Here is a 20,527-nt window from a genome sequence, read left to right on the forward strand (position 1 = left end):
TTGATACATGATACTTGAAAAAAAAAACTCGTAAAGCGAGAACTGTCTGTATAGCATTAACTCCTTTTCTAATTCTTGATTTTAATATTTTCTTTATTTTTTGTTAATGTATAAAACAACTGTATATTAATAAGAAGATATTATTATATTAATAAGAAATTAATATATATTTAATTAATTACTTAAGGGTGCCATCATTTAAATACTATACTTAAATTAAAAAAAAAAAAATCTATGAATTCCTTCTAATTTTCATTTTAAAAAAATAAGGCCACAGTAAACACCTTAAAAATAGTTTTCTGCTTTTGGTCACTTAGCCATAAAAAAGCAAACTTTATTCTGAACGTTTTTTGTTTCCAGCACAACGCATACGATACTGCTCAGGGATGAAATCCTCTCTCAATTTATAAACCAATAATTAAGTTAATAAAATAACTGAATAACTTGTATCATTAAAGATTTATTTTCAAAGAACATAAATAAACGGGTTAATAGCCCCTCTATTTCACGTTTCTGACAGAGTCTAGAAATAGGAGCCAAAACAATGCTCTCTCCTGTCATTACATTAGTAAAGGCTGCCTTCCCTGTCAGTCTCAATTATAGAAGACCAAGGAGAGATGAGGACAGAGACAATACACCATGAACGTCAAAACAGTTTATTGTATGACGACTGATCAGTAGCATTCCACAATAGCAAACTTTGCCGTAATTATTTTATTCATACGGGAAAGAAGTATTAGTGCAGTTCTACTAATGTTGAACATTTATATATTGATACAATCCAACGAACTGTTACAACTTGAAATATTTAATATACTCATAGCAGAAGCTGTATCACTTTATAAATAAATTTGATGACCAGCTGACTTTCTCTCGCAATCAGTTTTCTTACGGCAATGAAAAGTCTGTGGCACTCTGGCTTCTAATAGACGCAGTTAGCAACAGTCTTCGGAAGCGTTCAAGTTAAATATTGTTTAACTTTAACTTAAAAAAATTAATTTGGAGAACCAATTCTTCATCCAATAGCGCTATTCGGTGAAAAGATTTTTTTTTTTTTTTTTTTGAGAGAGAATTGAAATGAATAGCAAGCAAAATATATATATATATATAAAAAACTAGTTTCCAGTACGTCTCAAGGTCATTTAAGAAGATAAAGAAATAGATATTTTTCGGTATCAGTTGTTCTGCCAGTTCCAATGTGAGAACCTACCAGACGCTATTATAAAAAAAGAAGAAGAAAGAATTGATGTACAATGGTCCTTGGTTGAGGAACAAGTGTCCAAGGAAGCTTCAAATATAACAAATTATCTCAAATACTACCTCAAATAAGTAACACTTCACCAGTGGAGAAGACTACTGTTACTTATTCTCAACTATACCACCACCTAGAAGTAATCGTTTCAAAGCTTGTTGGCTACTCCTCGGTGGGCGGGCAGGTACCCTGGTGTTGCAATAGTGACAACCCAGTTATAATTACTCATTTACTTTTCACTTCTATTAAATTGAGAAAAAATAAGAAATCAATTAATTTACGAAATAAAAATCAAACTTGCCAAAACTTTAACTCACTGCGAATATTGCGTAACTTGTTATTTTTTTTATTTAACATTAAGCTAATTATTAACTGATACTCGTTCTGTTGATCACAAAAATGTTCTCGCCCAAATAATTGGATAATAAATGACGTGGCCATATTAATTCTCTTGAATCTTTGAATATAAAAGTATTTTGCACAAATATTATCCAGAAAACTCTCTTTTTTTTTTGACGTTTTTATAGTGAATAGCTGAATACAGTGAATACACGTCACTCATATTTATTCCATTTAAAATTTTTTACCGCTTGGTCGTTGCATATGAATTGGCCTTTGAAAATGCAAGTAGCTTTTCAGTTAAGTGACCCGTTGAACTTACCCGTAGGAAATACATAAAGCAAGATCTAGAAATTTGAATTGAGAGCTCTTTTAAAATCATCTCGTCTATTGTGTTAATCACGGACACGCAACACACTAAAGTTACTTTTATGTATGTCATAGTAAAACTACTCTTAGATAAAAAAAAAAAAAAAAAGAAGCAATTGCTGTTACTCACATGTCACAGAACTTTAAAAAGATGTCTTACAGTTAGCTCTTCAGTCTCTGGCTGGCAATAATGAATTATACTGTATGTAGAAGATATTAAACGTGGTACTTTTGTTTCCTCTCTGTGTGACAGATTTTCTTATTTGCAAAATAATATTATCATAGTACTTTGGCTTTTCAACTTGCTTTTCTACAGCGCAGCTGTTTATCACACACACACTTCTCCAGACAAAACTAATATCACCTGCACTGCGAAATCAGCTGACTCACTGTCCCGTATGGTAAGCAGTTTGGTCTTACATCATACACCTGGATCAAGTAACAGGTAGCAGAGTTAGCAGATACGGTTCTTATAGTGTTCATTAGCTTGTTTCCTTTCTTTCCTTCATAAACTCTCCCGCATTATGCGAGTACCAGTTACATGCATTGTCACTGTAGTGTCAAATTATACCTTCTGACTTTTAAGGATAAACAAAGAATTAATTTATAAAGTTAACCACCAGCATGTAGTTTTTTATTGTCCTTAGCATCTTCAGTAATGGGAGTAAGGAGAAAGGCATTTCAGAGATTTGGTTGAGCTATTTAAGATAAGTGCCGAAGAAAATAAAGCCTGTTGGAGTAAGAGTACCTTTTGTCATCCATGGCTTTCTGACTGCCAACAGGAAGCGATCCTCTTGCGTTAGCTTAGTCGGCACGAAATATCGCCATTTTCCACGCATTTGGAGAGATCGGTGTTTGATTATCTTCGACGATTGGAAAAACTTTTAAAGTCTTCTTCAATCGAGGTTGTAGTTAGCTGATCTCAGGCGGAGGAAGTTGGCGTTTTTATTCCCCTCTCCCGTCAGTTATTCGGGTTTTTCAATCGGCACAGGGTGCCAGTCGACTTATCCATCTTTCCCCAATAGTTTATATAGTTCTTCCTTTAATTTATTCAAGCTATCCACTTCCACAACGACAGTGAAAGTTTGTTCAACCAATCAATTACCATTACACGCTGGCTAAAGGCAAATTTCTGCACATATATTCCGCAACAATCCTTCCTCAACTGAATTTATGCCCCCTCATATGTAGTCTATGCAAGAGGGGGAATTCCATCAGCATTGAGCTCGCTCAATCTATTCAAAGCCTTAAACACCTCAATCAGATCACCTCGCAATTGCCTATTCTCCAGACGCTGAAATTTGCAGAACTGAAGCATTTCTACCTGAGCACCCCTTTGTTTTCCTCATCAAACTCGTTGCCCTTCTCTGTACCATTTCCAGGAGGTCACTAAAATGATGCCACTAGACTTGTTTACAATACTCAAGATGTGGCTTGACCATTCCCTTATACAATGGGACAATCTCTTCATCCCTACTAGCATAATTCCTGTATATCATCGACAAAACCCCACGAGCTGTCCTGGCACTTGTATGCACTGCTAAGAGAACGCCATGTCTGCCTGCATTATTACCCGAGGTCTTTTTCATTTTACACCACCTGAGTGTAGTACTGCACAGTTGGCACGTTACTCTGGGATTACTGCTACTCATATGCAGTACTTTGCATTTGTTAATGTTAAAACTTCAATTGCCATTTTTCAGCCCATCTGCTGCTGCTGCTGCTGTTGCTGTTGTTGTGTAGAGTTTTAGGAGCATCAGCGACTCAGGCCATATTGCTCTGTGTATATTGTCCGTAAATTGCGTGTGTTCTGAGGTTGATTTTTTGTTTTCTGAGCGAAAAGCCCGAGTTTTCGGGAGAAAAAACCATGCTGTCCTCGCCTGAGACTGATTAACTCAGCCACGTTGTAAAAAAGGTCCATAAAATTCCTCACGTCATTGATCGTACTCGAATTCTGGTCTTTTCCAACCGGTGTGGGCGGAGAAAGGCGATCCTACCCACGCGGGCGGCCTATATTTTTCTAGATCTTTTTGCATTAGCTTACGATCATTACTGTCTTTAACCACCCTGTGCCAGCCTTTGTATCATCTGCAGACTTAGACATTAGCTTGATAAACGTTCATGAATATGATTAAGAAATACAGAACACAACAATGGGGCCAGCACCGAACTCTGGGAACTGCACTAATAGCATTAGTATAAAAAGAGAAGTGTCCATTGATAACCACACTCTGTCTTCTCTCACTCTACCATCCCTTTATTCATAGCAGTAACGTGCCCTTATTGCCACACTGCTCTAATTTGTACAGCAGACTTTTATGTACAAAAGTATCGAAACCTTTCCTGAAATCTAAATATAAGATAGCAAAATTATTTTTTGCATCCAGTTCTTTAGTGAATGCATCATAGTATCCAATTAAATTGATCTGACAAGTTTTCCCCTTAACAAACTCATTTTTTTTTTTTTTTTTTTTTTGATTTGGTAGTTATTGGCGCATCGGCTTCTGTGGCCATATTGCACCTCCCAAGGTTTTTGCAGTACTTTGATCCAAGCCCGAGGCGGGAATCGAACCCGCGACCTTTGGGTTGCCGGGCAGGTACTTTACCCACTCGGCTAGCCCGGTCGGCAACAAACTCATGCTGTAATTGAAGTATAACTGCACATATGTCAAGATGGTCCTGGATTATTTCTTTAATAACTGATTCCACTATTTTTCCTGGAAGGAAATTTAAACTAACTGGTATCTAATTATTCTTGTCACCCTTCGATCCACCTTTGTGATTGGGGATACATTTGCACTTCTCCAGTCCACGAGGACTTTTCCTGAATCAAAGGATGCTCTCATAATTAGGGCTAATGGTTTTTGGTTTGCTTCCTTTGCTGTCACGTGTTAAAAGAATAATTTGAGGTTTTTTTTTTTTTTTTTTTTTTTTTTTTTTTAAACCTGAAGCCGTAGGTAGTGGAAAGAATATAGATGCGGAATTTTCCTGGGTACGGGAACAGAATTTATAGTCCTGCCACTGTCTGATTGGTTTTCCTTTAAAAAATCATCTCTTAAAGCCTAATTTTGACTTCGTGTTGCGCTTCTTATTCGGGTGAACTCTAGTATATGGCCTGCATAGTTTTAACTGCAGGTGGCCGCCATACCCCCCCCCCTTCATTTCTCACTTAGTTGATGAACTTAATCTTGTATGCTGTCTATTTCTCTTGACGCAGTAGGAGTTAATTGGTGGCAAATGAAGAAAACAAGCTTATACAATATGAAGCAAACAAACAAACAAAAAAAAAAAAAAAACTTCCCACATCACTTGTTCAACTCCTCTAATATTTGTCTAGCTCTTCTTTAAATTTATTCAAACTACTCACTTCAACAACACCAGATGGAAGTTTGTTCCAACAATGAACAACCCCCGGCTCAAAAACAAATTCTGCACGTCTCTTCTGCAACCTACCTTCCTCAGCTTGAATTGATGCTTTCCTTCATGTGCGTTGTCTGAGCAAGAGGAATGATATCATAAACATTTAGCTTACTACATCCATTCAAAGCCTTAATCGCTTCATTCAGATATCGCAGGTGCCTAAATTTGCAAAACTGAAACCTGTCTTGGTAGGAGCGTCCTTTTGCTCCCCTCACTAATATCATTTCTCTTCTCTGCACCCGTTCCAATTCATCTCCTTCCTAAAATTAGGCTTCCAGACCTGTGTGCAGCACCCAAGATGTAACATAATCGGTGCCTCACACAATGGGATGTACTTATGTTGTTGTTATTTTGTTTTTAGGAGCATTAGCAACTAAGGTCATATTGCTCCGAGGATATGCGGTGGTCATTCCCTTACCTTTCTGCATCCTCCGTATTTGGTCGTCACGGGCTCGAACCCCGGTCTAATCAAGAAGCGTGTGCTATGCACTGCTGCTCCTGCCCACCTGGCTACGGAAGCGCCGGATGTACTTATACACTGCCCTACCATACCAATTATCAACGGAACGTGACTAACAATCAACTTTCGTTGATTGTTGGTCGCATGCTATCCAAGCACCACGTGAAAGACAATTTTAAATATGGTTGACGCTTTCTAGTGGGACAGTAGTACGATTGTGAATTAAATATGTGGTGATCGACTCAGTTAACAAGCTGCTAGTGCAGAAAGATAATAGAGTGCCACATAAACAATCATTCAACGTCACGGACAATCCTGAGGTCGACGATGTTGACTGCACTTCCATTTGGGATATACAAATGGAAGTGCAGTGGTGCTGAAACCATAAAGAAACGACCCGGAAACTTCCAAAGCGGATGTAACGTGAAAAAATAGAGAATCTTGCAAAGAATCCTCTGGTAGTAAACTCAGGCCGACGTTGTCGCAGCACACCAGGCTCTCAGTGAGACGATTGGAACACATGTCAGCACCAGTACATGCTGTAGATTACCACGGTCGTGCAACCGTTCAGAAGCCACTAATCACCCCATCTGATGTCAGACGCCGCCTATCTTGCCGTAAAGCTCACCGTTCTTCGAGCGTAGACTAATGGAAAGCTGTGTTTGGAGCGACCTGTCACGGTACATGGTCTATCAGTCTGTGGGTCATGCCGGAGTGTGGTGGACACCCGCATAAAGCTACTCAAAGACTGTATAATCCAGACAATGAAGTTTGGTTTGGTAGAGGCAGCGTGATATTTTGGGCTGTTTTTAATGGGTTAGCCATGGGATCATTGGCTTTTTTAGACAAGACAGTGAATGCTGAGGTCTATCTAGACATCCTGAACAATAATGTTTTAGCAGGTAGAGGTATGGGCCTTCTCCGACAGCACGTCGGAGAAGGCCCATACCTCTATCAGTAGGACAATGCTTCATGTCATCCTGCTCTCGTTGTGACGGACTGGTGTGAGGACATGAGCATTATTGGACTGGCCCGTCCAGACCTCAATCCTATAGAGGCACGCTATGATGAATTATGTTGTAGGATGCATGTGAGGAGTGACCGCCGAAAAAACAACTAAACTGTCACTGCCTTGAAGGCTGAATGCCCGAAAATGTTGGAGGACATTTACAAAAAACTGGTGGAGAGTGTTTCACGGAGATTAGAGGCTGTCATAAAGGCTGAAGGTTTCGGCACACGTTATTAGTTTTCCTGTAATAAAGATTATTTGCAGATATGCCGGTGTCCGGATAATAATGGTAGTGCAGTGTATACTATTTGTGTACTATGGCAGAGCATGGGTAGAGTAATTGATTTCTGTTGGTATCTGTATGCATGTATTTATATACGAATATATGTACTATGTTTAGTTATGTATATTAATGTGATAGATAATCTCATTTCTGATTATTTCCTTTCTTTCCTGACGTATTCAAATTAAAGTAACCATATTAATAATCCACAATTTAAATTTTAACTTAGAATGGCTAAATCTGTGTTTTTCTTGCCCAACATTTCTGTCTCTAACTCAGTGATGCGCAGTCTTTTTCCTTCGAAGGGCCATTTAAAAAAAATTATTCTATATTCGCGGACGTAGGACGTGGGAACTGGATATTTTCTTACATAATGAAAAACAGAAATTTTATTTGAAACTTTAAAATTGTTTTTGTGTTAGTAAAGTATAAAATAATACAACAATAGCTTAGCACTGGTACAGGAAAACGTTTAAGTATTTTTAAATCATCAATAGTTAGAACTCATATATGAAGCAATACGTAACATCTGCAATATTTGTTACATAGCGGGAAATAACTGTGACATGTACACAATGATGTTTTAAAAACAACTATTTATGTTACACGTCAATGCAAGAGAATTCCCCGTTTCTCTGTTTTGCTCAGTACTGATGTAAGTAGCATGGAAACGACAATGACAACATCTGTTATGTATTATTAACATTTATGTTTTCGGCAACTATTTACTTTATTATTTTGAAATTGCATGTTTTATGAAATTTTTTATGAAGTATTCTAATAGGCTGAGAATGTCGCAAAAAATGTTTATGTAGTCAGCATGCAGCCCGCGGGGCGCGCATCACTCTAACTCTTATCCTAAATGTTTAATATTTATACTTATTGCATCATATTGACTTTCTGTTAGGCTCTGGCTTACTTTCGGCTAATGGGTACAGTGTATTTTTCACTTGCAACTTTTATGGTTTATAAAATGAAGTTTATTCATTTCATTAGTAAGTATTACCATTTCTCAATGCTTTCAAATTTGAGAAAGCTGTTACAAAACATTGAGTTTTGTTTCGTACTATCTTAAGTTTAGGCAGCAAACAAAGAGACAAAATGACTGAAAAGAAACGAGAGAAAGGAAAAGAAGATAAAGAGAGGTGGGGGAGGGAGAAAAATATCAATGGTGGTTATAGAGATTCCCTTATTTCCTGTAGAATAGATTTAAAGAAATCTGTGAATGAATTGAATGAGACTACAATCTGGAAAGCGGAAAGAAACAAGGTTCACCGAATTTCTTAAGATAGAAAAGCTTCAGTCAGCGTAAAATCGAAACACTTCCCAGAACGCATTAACTGCTCACCTCTAATGACCACCAGCCTGTTGTAAGATCATAGGGTGTGAAGTCACCAAGCCTCAACCAAGAAATGGCCAAGTTCATCGACCTTCGTTTCTGTACAGTTCTGCAAGAGAATCCCGAGTTTCATTTATCCCACACAGCTAAAGAAACTGTAGTGGGAGGGAGAGCTTCTCCTCTATCTTTAGTGAACACTGCATTGGACTTAAAAGAAATATATTGATGGAAAACGGTTCGTAGTCATAAGAGCAAATAGTTGCCACACATCACGAGAGAAATTTAATTATTTTGAGAGCAGTGTGACTAAGAGATAACGTTTTAATTTTGTCGGAACATAACTAAACAAGTAACACTTATTTTTTTCTAGCTAGTCTATTTGACTCTTTCGCATATGCACCAATTATGTTGTTCGGGAATCGGCAGCTGTGCAGACTTGTAATGTGGGGTGTACTTCAGGATGTACGCATTTATGAACTTTTTCTACTGAAAAAAGTTTATAAATGTGTGCGATTCTGAACGGTTACGGAATTGAGGCCGTTTGAATAAAAAAAATGACCATGGAGTTTGCATAATGGTAAAAAATAATAAAAAAATAATGAAATAATAAATGAGAAAAATCAGTGAAATCTCCAGGGTCAATTTTTTAAATTCAAAAGGACACATCTCCGTAACCGTTTGGAATCGGACACATGTTTATATGAACTTTTTTCGTTGTTTTTCTGTTCCGAATCGATCCTGAAAGTACGTCCCAAATATTAAGAACCACCCTGTGTACGAGGGTGAGTCAAATCAAAACCAGATTTTGATTGTCAAAATTTAAATTATGCACCGCCATGGGTGTGTATTTAGAGATTGGTGGGAAGTCATTCGCAGCAGCAGCAGAGATAGTAAGCCCTCACAGTGACAGGTGTGTCCAAACTAGTCCAGTGTAATGTTATTCAGTTTCTTACAGGGGAGAGCAGATATTCACCGACGTTAATTGCAATTCACCGATGGCTATTGCTTGTCACTTCCCCACGCGGACAAATAAGAAATCGTTTCAGTGAAAAAAAAGTTATGGATGACCCAAGACAAGCTCACATAATTTCACAGGAGAAAATAGTTGATGATAGCGATAGAGAGGTCTCCGTAGCCGAGTGGTCAAGCGCGGGAGTGCAGTAGCACACGCTCTTTGAGTAGACCGGGGTCCAAACCCCTGACTGCTAAATACAGTCGATCTGCCAACCGACAATGACCAGCGTGGCAGATTATGGTCCAATTCCTTCAACACGAATCGTTGAGGAGGCTTCCATCCTGCAGTGGGTTGATAATGGCTGCAGAGTACCTTTATCATCATCCGTTACAAAACTGTAGTATGGGAAGGTGTGTAGGCAAGCGGTCCCAAAGTGTCTCAACGATGAACAGAAACGCTTGCGAATGGGGTTGCGAAATGCGAAAGCAAAGCTTGCAAACACCTAACACGATATGAAAGGAAGTAAATAACTTCTTGGATTGCATAGTGATTTTGGATAAGATATGGTGTAGGCACTTTGAACTGGAGAATGAGTGGCACAGCATGCAATGGAAAGATAAGTCACCACGGCCGAAGAAATTCACGACTTTCGAAAGCGCTGGGAATTTTATTACTCACAATGCTGCTGTGAAATGTGCAGTAGAGATGAATTATTCAATGGTCGCCCATTGTCATACAAAAGAAGATACCCAAAGGTATCTTCTTTTGTATGACAATGGGCGACCATGCACGGCTCAACACACTATGGTAACCCTTAAAACTCTACGGGAAAATGATTCAGCATCCTGAGATTTCATGTTTTTGAAAGACTGAAAAATGGTCTAGCAGGACGTTGAATCCACAAGGATGAGGAAGTGAAGGAAGCCGTAAAATAAGTACCAACATTTACCAAAATACTGAAATTTTTGGCTGGCTAACACTTGCCATTTCGAGGGTTTAGTGTCAAACAACGTTGACTACAAAATCATTTTGTAGTAAACGTTTTTGTAATTAACCAAGGAAAAGTCATTTGACATTTTCTTGGTTTACCGGAAATTGCTTATAACCCAAGGTAACTTGTAAAATACTAGAGAGATACAGCTGTGTGACATCATATGCATTGTTATTTGTATAAAACAAAACTCAAGTTGTTTCGAAACAAAAGTGCAGTGTTGTACTTAACGTTATTTGACGCTAAGCCCTCGATTTAGCTTTGTTTAGAATGCTTATAAAAAGCAGAGCAAAAAAAAAAAAAAAACAACAACAACAACATTTGACAGTTCCTTGAGCAATAGAATAACAATAATAGTAATCGAACATAACCAGTCATCCCATTCACTTGGTAGCTCTATACGTCATGGGTACCATAAAGAAGAAAAATGTATGTACTATACTCGGAATACAGTAAATATGTAACAGAGACATAGCCTCCGTATTAAATTGTCATTGCTTCCGTTTTCGTACGGTAAACAACCTTTCGGGGGGCAGGGAATATATCCTCCTTATACCCTTATTTAAAAATCAGAAAGCGATACACGAACAATGCTTAAATGGAGGCAGTGATAATTTCCTGCCTACATTCAGTTTTTCGATTTTTAAACAAGTGTGTGCGTTTGTGTGTGTGTGTGTGTGTGCGTGTGTGTGTGTGTGAGAGAGAGAGAGAGAGAGAGAGAGAAGGGGGGGGGGGTTATTTTGCTATCTCCGCAAAGTTCCCTGAATATTTTACTGTGTCCACAAAGTAAAACTATATTTGGAACGCTGTTATACAGTTTTTTCAGTGAGATAGTGGAAAAGAATTCGCAAATGAGATCGTCAAGGAGCTTTTACCAACATTTTGAACATTTCGGGCTTTACTTAAAGTGAACTGGCAAATTCTAGTTTACCAGATTTCGTGCTTTCACAGTAACATATAATTTCTTTATTCTTTCAAATTACAATCTTATTTTTACAAGATTCTATTTTATAAATATTTGTTTTAGGTTTTCTACCTACTTTATTTGAAAATTGGTAATTCCGTCTGATAATATTAATAAAAATAGCACTTTCTATGTCCTAATCTGTTGCTTATAACAGAAAATCTGCGAAAGCAAAGCTTTCAAGTACTGTACTGAAAATATTGCCCCTTAGAGTCCGATGCCACGGACTCTAAGGGGTAATGTCCCCTTTGGTTATTTTCTTCTTTCCACTCCGATTTCTCTCTCTTCAATTCATTGTTTACTTTTAATTTGTTTTATCTTCAATAAGGACAGGATCTCATTGTACGAGCAGATAATGAATATAATTTGTAAGTAAAGTCTGTTATTCCTTTTCTTGTCGGAATGTACGAGAATAAATCACAGTTTATTGTGTGATGATCCACTGCATATTATCGCAGTTCCGCTGACTAACTCTCACTTCATTCTCCACCAGACTTTACATCGTTGATGTAAAATGAAGGAAAACCTGGAATCAGACCGCCACATTGTCACCCTTTGTGTCGTATGACTTTTTGTCTCGCGAAACTCAGATTTCTCATTTTTATTAGTGCAACAATATTGTGGTCCCGCCTCCTCGTCAGTTGCACATGTTGGAGTTCCATTACCACATCCTTTGCTCTTTGGTTCTCCGTCCTTCCCTGTTACATTATCACCACCGGGTAGTCATCAGCGTAATGAAAGGCTGTCCGACCAATTCTGCCCACTAACGTGCACCAGTAGCAATAGTTCCTACTGTGACACGGCTCACTATCGATTTTCGATTTATGTCTTTTGTAACTCTCCTGTGCCACCACCCACCCCTTGCCAGTTACAGTTTTCAGATAGTTTGAACTGTGAGGCTAGTGGGAGGAGGGTGGACATTGGTGTTGCTGGCTGCTTCCGGTCTTCCTAAATTACACAGAAATAAATCATAACTCAATCTGTATCTCACTGACTTCGTGCTTTCGAAACTGCAACTTTTTTTTTTAATTTTTGAAGTCCTAAGTTCACTAAGAGATTGAATTTCCAGATTAGTATTATTTATTTTCCGTGTATAGGAACAATCTGATATACTAGTGAATTGAATAAAATAGAAGACTTTTTCGGATAGCTCTCCAAAGATTGCTATATTTAACCTTCGCATTGGGTATCATTTGAATTAATTAAAGAATTAATTCAGAATTCCTATCATAAAATATAACTACTTCACTGTTATACAGAATAAACAGTTATTCAATTATTTACATGTAATAGTATACATATATGTGTTATTGTGAAGCGCGGCTCCGAGAACGTGAGTTCAAATCCGCCTCGTATCTCTGTGAAGAACAGTGTCAGATGTCTAGTATCATTGCTGGCTCCGGGGTTCCCCCCCCCCTTCCCACTCGCCGGAGTTCTCTGTACTGGGCATAGCCCAAGCTGTTACTTCCGGCCAGCAACAGAACAAGAGAACTTGTTCTGCCGTTGGCCGGACCCAACAGGTGTATAGCAGCCAGGGTGCGCCAGAAGCCAGGTCTAGCACCCCTAACCCCCATCCCTAGCTGCGTGGAAGCACGCCTGGTTCTACTATCGATGACTCATTACCGGGGTCACAGTGTAGCTGGGGGAGGGGTGCCCAAGTAGTAAGTGAAAGGAGTTGGTGATAGTGGGAAAAGTTTGGGATGTTTGGGTGGGTGGGGGAGTATAAGAGGATAGTAAATTGTGACTGGGAGAAGAAAGCATTCCCTAGAAAACTAAGTGATGAGAATAGTAACAGATTACAGATTGTAGTGGTGGACAGTGAGTCGATCCCATCCCAGATAGGGGTCTCAGCAAGCTCACCTAGTGGCGGGTCCCCAGAGGGGTTGATATCCTACCCTCTAAAGGTTAGCAAATGGTTCTCTGGTAGGAAGAAGAACAGTATCAGCAAAAGGGCCAGATATGTGAATAGTGTAGGTTTGATTGTTTTATGTGTGTTGCGTTGTTCTGGCCGCTTGGCTACCCAGAAGCAGCAATCTCCTAGAAAGCTGCTTCCGAGTATTCGTCCATACCACGGGAAGGTGGACCAGTCCAGGTCTCATGGCGTTTGAAGTTCGAGACTCACCTAGTGTTGCCAGGTGAGCCAGATTCCTTTGGGAGCCCACTCCAGAAATTTGGTATAAAAAAACAGGGGGGGGGGGAAGAAAAAGAAAGGCAGAAAAAAAGAAAGACGAGAGGGGAGGAAAAACTACTTAGACCCGGGCTTTGATTCTGATTGGAGGCTCATCGGCGGAAAGGTAGGCATTGTGAAGACCTGAACAATGAAGTGACGAGATATGTCCACAATATGTGAGATGCGTACTCAACAGAATTCAATAACCTGATTTTGACCTCTTTCTGTTAGCAAAACCTACCTCTTTCTGTGGTTTTGCCAACATATAGTGTCTACACGCCTTGTAGACACTATGTGCTTCTGACTGCAAACTTCCCTGCTAACTCGTCATCATAACTGTGTTATGATGACGAGTCTCGCATCTACCTTCAGCATTCCTAGCTGTGAATGGACAACCCGCCATAATCTGCTGCATCTGCTACACTGCTCCTTAATACTTTGTCTTCACCCATGTAAACGAACTCATCATGGCTTGCCTTCCTGTCATTACGGGAATGTGCATTTTGTGATTTATCTCTCTGTATCATAAAAAAGTTTCCTCCTGGTGATATTTATTCGAGCCAATGGGAGAATTTATCAGTGTGTGGCAATCACGATGGGATTCCAGTACTACTAGTCAAGTCATCCGCTCGTTTGTTCCTACAGTTACCTTCCCTCTCAAAAAGAACGTCCGCCAATGGTTTTCTCCCAACTTAACAACATCATATATACTTACTGGGACGGCGCCATCAACTCCAAACTATTTCAGTTTGGCCTGTCTGACACCAATATCTGCTTGTGTGGTGCTGTGGAAACTTGGACGCACATTCTGTATCGCTGCAGCCTGTACCACGACGACAGATCAACACTGCAAGCTGCTGTCAGCAACTGCTCTGAAGAAAATGAAGTGGCACTGACTAAAGATTCACAACTGTTCTCAGTTCTACAACAATTCTCCTCTGCTGTTTTCACCAAAAGAAAGCAACTCTTCTTGAGTCTATCAACATATCAACAACAAGGAACCAACCCAACACCTGCAATGTCTGTCGATATCTCTTAAAGTTATTGTTATTTGGTTTTTAGGAGCATTAGCAACTAAGGCCATATTGCTCCGGGGATATGCGGTGGTCATTCCCTGACCTTTCCGCATCCTCCGTATTTGGTGGTGACGGGCTCGAACCCCGGTCTAAATCAAGAAGCGTGTGCTACGCACTGCTGCTCCTTCCCACCTGGCTACGGAGGCGCCGATATATCTCTTAAAACTGATATCACCTGCCATCTACTTTTTTTTTTTTTTTTGTTTTTTGTAGCTGGTACCCCAGTTTGGGCAGCTGTGGATACAGGATTAGCTAGCGCCCACTGGTATAGCACTACCTTCAGTGGGTGCGGTTTTCCTAGGATAGAAAAACACTGCTGTCTTGTGGTTCCTTGTGCCACAGTTTATACTTCTGATTAGTTGCGTGATGTGATTTGCTGTGTGGACATGTTACATGTTCATTTCACTTATGACATTGTAATTAACATGATTCTATGTATATTATTGTATATAATATGTATGTATGTATGTACATAGCGGATTTGCCAGTTTATGGCTAGGGCCCGCTTGTTTTTGTTGATAAAGAATAAAGAGCCAATGGGAGAAGAGGGATGCTGGTGACGTGGTAGAAGCAGGCGGGGCAATTATGTCACTACAAATTCGCAGCTAAATAATTATGATTAGATGATTTCCTGATTAGATTTCGATCAGTGCGTTATAATGTTAGTATATTAGTATATACAGGGTGTTTCAATTAAACGTTTCAGAACTTCTAAGAGGGGTAGGGTACATCCTGACAACTCGAAATCATATAGCAATGTGGGGTCGGAAATGCTTTCCTGAAGCGGTGTTGTACACAGAAGCACCATAAAGAAAAGAGACCGTAAGTGAGAAATCGTTTTAATAATACATGAAAAGAAGCAAAAGGTACATGGATTAAAGTAAGTGTTCGAAGTTTCTTCCACGGGCTACAATGCACGCCTCATATCTCCGACGCATGGACATCCGAACATTCTGGAATACTCCAGGCGAATTTCGAATTTCTTGAACAAGAACGCCAAGTTAGTAGGATGGATGATTACACGAACAGAGTTAGCCGATATGCATTTGGCGTACGGGGCTGCAAATTGTAGTGGGCCAGCCGCACAGCGTTTGTACGCGGAACGATATCCGACGAGGCGTATTCCCAGTCATAATTTCTTTGCAAGACTGCACCAGAGGTTAGCTGAGAGAGGTTCATTTGAAAGAGCTGACAGGGACAGGGTAAGAACAGCACGGACTCCAGCCGTCGAACAGAATGTGCTGCAGCATGTACAGGGGAATCCAAGAACGAGTACACGAAGTCTAGCAAACGCAGTCGGGGTTTCCCATTGCAGCGTCTGGAGGATTCTCCGAGAACAAGACATGCATCCGTTTCACGTGCAGCGTGTCCAGACACAGCAACCGGAGGATTATGCACCTCGTATTGCTTTCGCACAGTGGTACCTTGGAAAATGTGCTACAAATCCCCTTTTTCCTGCTGAAGTGTTGTTTTCCGATGAGGCATCCTTCACAAGGGAAGGAATTTTCAACACACATAACGACCATATCTGGGCGGTCGAGAACCCGCATGCAATACGACGTCGTGCAGCACAGATTCGATTTTCGGTCAATGTATGGGCCGGTATTATGGGAGATCACCTCATCGGACCTTACCTGTTACCGTGTCGTCTAACCGGACCTATCTACTTGATCTTTCTGCAGCAAGTATTGCCACAACTTTTGAGAGATGAACAGATTTCTGCATCGACGCAACAGACAATGTGGTTCCAACACGATGGAGCCCCTGCCCATTATAGCGGAGATGTTCGTAACTACCTGGATGTCACATTTGGTCAACAGTGGATCGGACGTGGTGGTCCCGTGCGTTGGCCTGCTCGGTCACCCGACCTATCATGTCTTGATTTTTATTTCTGGGGTCATATGAAATCGCTAGTTTATGACACCCCTGTTGACAATGCTGAGGAGCTGGTTGCAAGAATCGCAGTAGCTGCCGAAGAAATTCGAAATTCGCCTGGAGTATTCCAGAATGTTCGGATGTCCATGCGTCGGAGATGTGAGGCGTGCATTGTAGCCCGTGGAAGAAACTTCGAACACTTACTTTAATCCATGTACCTTTTGCTTCTTTTCATGTATTATTAAAACGATTTCTCACTTACGGTATCTTTTCTTTTTATGGTGCTTCTGTGTACAACACCGCTTCAGGAAAGCATTTCCGACCCCACATTGCTATATGATTTCGAGTTGTCAGGATGTACCCTACCCCTCTTAGAAGTTCTGAAACGTTTAACTGAAACACCCTGTATACGAGTGGAGTCTAGAAGATTTGACTTACTCCATCATACCTCTACATTTTACGTGAGACAAAACGGGAAATAAATGGCATCGACTTAAAAATGTGTGTAAAGCGGTCGCTCGGTTGAATAGCGTCTCACCGCGAGATGTCAAGAGGTTTCATTTGAAATTATTGTTACGCGAAGCGAAAAAACGTCTAAGGTGTTTCGAAGACGTGAGAACTGTGAACGGAGTAGTGTACGAGACTTTTCAAGAGGCCGCTCGAGCTGCAGGTGCCAGCAAATCAGTCGATGATCTGAAGGAACCTCTTTCCGAAGCGGCTTCAGTAATTATACCGAGCAGGTACACTTTATTTATTTATTTTATTTTATTTTTTTTTTTTGTATATTTGATATTGGCTGTGGGTTGGCGAGCGAAGCCCACTAGTATTATATTATTTTTCTTTATTATTTTATATATTAATTTTTCCATGTATCTTTTTGGCGGTTTTGTGGCGGACCCCCAGTCTATCAGTGTGTGTCAGTCTGTCGGTGTGTGTATGAAATATCCATTTGTTTGCGAACCCCTGGCAACTTGCTGTTGGGAATAAACATTATTTATTTTAACTTTCTCAGTTTGTTATTTCTGGTTCTTACGCTTGTTAGGAACAGAAAGTAAGCGGGACGTGATTCTTTCTATTCTCGATTTCTTGCTTTTTGTTTCGCCTTGTAAGTTACGCTTATTTTACATCCTCCCTCCCTCCCTTCTTTCTGCACGCTTGCGATGGATGCAATTCATTTATACTTCATGCAGAATCGAATGCTTTTTCCAAATTCAGTATAAACGAGAAAGATCCTAGACTCAGTTTTTTCTACCTGCAGCGCTCCACTTATAAGATGCCACTCAGAACTGAAACGCCGTCTGGAGGAATTGTGAAAGTTTCTCATAGGTTGGATAATAGTCACCATTTCTAAGCGTGGTCGATTCGATATTCATATTTATTATCCGGTCTCGAACTTGAGACTTATGCCAAAGATATGAACTTACTCGTACGTTATGTGAAGTTTTTTTTGCCGGAAATCAGCTCATTTATGCGTTTTATTTATTTAAGCGTATATTTTACGATAACAGATTTATTTGTTTATATAGTATCATCAGCTGGCATGCGTTAACCGACTAAAGTGTATAATATATATATATAAAAAAGGGTGGAAATGATATAAAAATTTTGGTCCACGTACAAAGAACATTTTCTAAGGATTTCAATCAGATTTATTGCATACTAAAAATTAAATTTAAATTCAGGAATTCACGCTATTCAAAAAAAAAAAAAAAAAAAATCCTGTTATTTTAAATGTTTTATATTAATTTACTAAATAAAAATGTGTTTATTTTTATTTAGTTAACAGTGACGGATGTATCTTTATATTGACATGGATTTCAATGTGCAAAATCTGTACCAGCGTCTACATTATTATTATTATTATTAAAATCCGTTTATTAAAATAGCAAGTGTTTGCTTTCACCCCTTATACACAGCCGACCGGCTAGAAGGGTGTACAAAATGCAAGAATTGCAATTATATACAATATAAAAAGGGTGTACAAAAAGCAAAAATTACAATTATTTACAGTATTTACAATATAAGAAGAGTGTACAAAAATGCACGAATACAATTATTTACAATAATTTACACAAGTGTGTATATTTACAATATTGTTTACAAATTCACTCATTGTCAAGATTACAGTTGAAGTAAGCAGTGCGCTTCTGAGATGCTCTTCACTCTGTACTGCTTACTTTCGGAGTATTTCACAGGGTCTATTGTCAATGAATTGAAAAAGGTTCACTGCGTTGTTTGGGAAGAAGTTCTTCAGACAGCACAGGTTGGATAGTGTAGAATGCAGTGGTAGGTAGGGACTGTCATTACTGCGTCCAGCACGTGGAGTAGAGATAAGTCCTCGAAGACTGGGGGCGTCAATCACACCGGTAAGCATCTGAGAAAGAAGAAGAATATTCCTGGATGCAATGTGAACTCTCCAGGGAGTGATATTTAAGTTGGTATATAACACAGCCCTGGAGATGGTGAAAGCATTGCCCGTGACCCTGTTCATCCATCGCATTACCGCGCATTACCGCGCATTACCCTGTTCATACATGCACTACCGTAGAACCATTACTAGTCCCAAAGATTGAAAATTCTTTTTAAATATGCAATGAACTTAAAGAAATTGATTTTAATAATTTTCCAGCAAATAATCGTATCAAAAAATTTCACAGAATCGGATAATGTCTAAAAGAAAATATTTGACAGTTTGGGTGCTACGAAAAATTATGAGTGTAGTCCTAGTGAGTGGAGGCGAGGGGTTACGTCATTGGTTTAGACTGCGGTAACAAGAAGATGCTTCACTAAAATTTAGGAAATAAGGAAGAAAAAGATTTAGTTAACAACATTCGATCAAACGTAATCACAAGACGTAAATAACTAATTGAAAAGATTAGTGCTACAGCGTTGTTTATTTTTCTTCCTGCCTCCCAAGGCACAGGTTGCAGGGATAAAAAGTATACCAAAATATCGTTTGACGTTATTCTATTCATCTTACCCTCTGTGTGCATTACGCGTTCATTGCGTATCTACCGAAACGCTTTCTTCCGGATGCCCTCTGAGACTACCCGCTTATCACTATGAAAGGGCACCGCAGTAGGGGGATTCATCCCGGTAACTGAGTTGTTTTATCCCTGTGCCCCTCGGTCCATGTGGGATGTGAATAATGCAGTGCCTCTCCGCCGTCTGCGAGTGTGACCGACTTCCATTAACCGACACGTGCCCCGAGGTAATGTCCTCGTATGTGTAAACGAAACCAGGGAGAGTTGGGGGGAAGATTGTTTCCGCCTTCCATCATCTTTCATCCATTATATCAAAGGTAGCAACCGGAAAATGAAGGCACTCCAACGGATATCACGTCACGCTTTTTTTTTTTTTTTTTGATGAATGATTTTTCGAAAGGCTCATAAGTACTGTGTTTTATAATGGGCATCATACAAGTGTAATAGTAAACCAGTATATTTGATACCTCCCTCCTATTTTCAAAAGAATCAGGTTAATGTTGAAGGAACAAAGCAGAGGGGAAAAAAATATATATATGTACACCTATTTTGAACTTCCTGTTATACATTAATACTGAAACATTATTGAAGACGTGTAATTTCAAGACCAGTAATTCTACCTTGGTATCTTAGTAATTAATTGATAAGGAAATAACTATATTTACTTTTCACTTCTATTAATCACAGAAAAAATTAATTAATTTAATAAAGAAAACATCGGACGCGCTTGAAATGTAGTCCACTTCATACATTAACTAACTTGTTCTAAAGTGGCTTTTTACCAACAACAGATAAGATAATAATTGGAAATTTTTTAATTTTTTTTTACGTGGGCTCTGAAAGTAGCATTTTTTAGGCTCAAGCACTCGTTTTTGTTGCCTATTATCTTGTTTTTGTGTTTGTAATTATTGGAAGTGAAAAGTAAATAACTAATTCCGGTATTATACTTAATTATTATTTATTTAACATACAGTGAATAAGTCACTAGTTCTTTTGTATGTCCATAACGCGAAGTGTTTAAAAACGCATTCCAAATAAAAC

The 20,527-nt window shown here is 39.2% G+C and overlaps 1 protein-coding gene across 2 annotated transcripts in view; it reads right to left on the reverse strand.

Moving 5' to 3' along the window:
* The window catches only part of LOC150085550 (choline transporter-like protein 1), a 361,536-nt gene that overhangs the window by 327,716 nt on the left and 13,293 nt on the right, over positions 1–20,527 (reverse strand). The window contains exon 1 of one of the 2 annotated variants that reach the window (XM_090373335.1): positions 2,091–2,195. The exons of the other annotated variant lie outside the window; for it this stretch is intronic. The gene's annotated coding sequence lies outside the window, so the exon portion shown is untranslated. Of the gene's footprint in view, positions 1–2,090; positions 2,196–20,527 lie in introns of those variants that run through there. 2 annotated transcript variants of the gene reach the window in all.

The sequence above is a fragment of the Mastigoproctus giganteus genome, chromosome 5, assembly GCF_048544385.1.
Source record: "Mastigoproctus giganteus isolate SK-2022 chromosome 5, ASM4854438v1, whole genome shotgun sequence".
Classification (NCBI taxonomy): Eukaryota; Metazoa; Arthropoda; class Arachnida; order Uropygi; family Thelyphonidae; genus Mastigoproctus; species Mastigoproctus giganteus.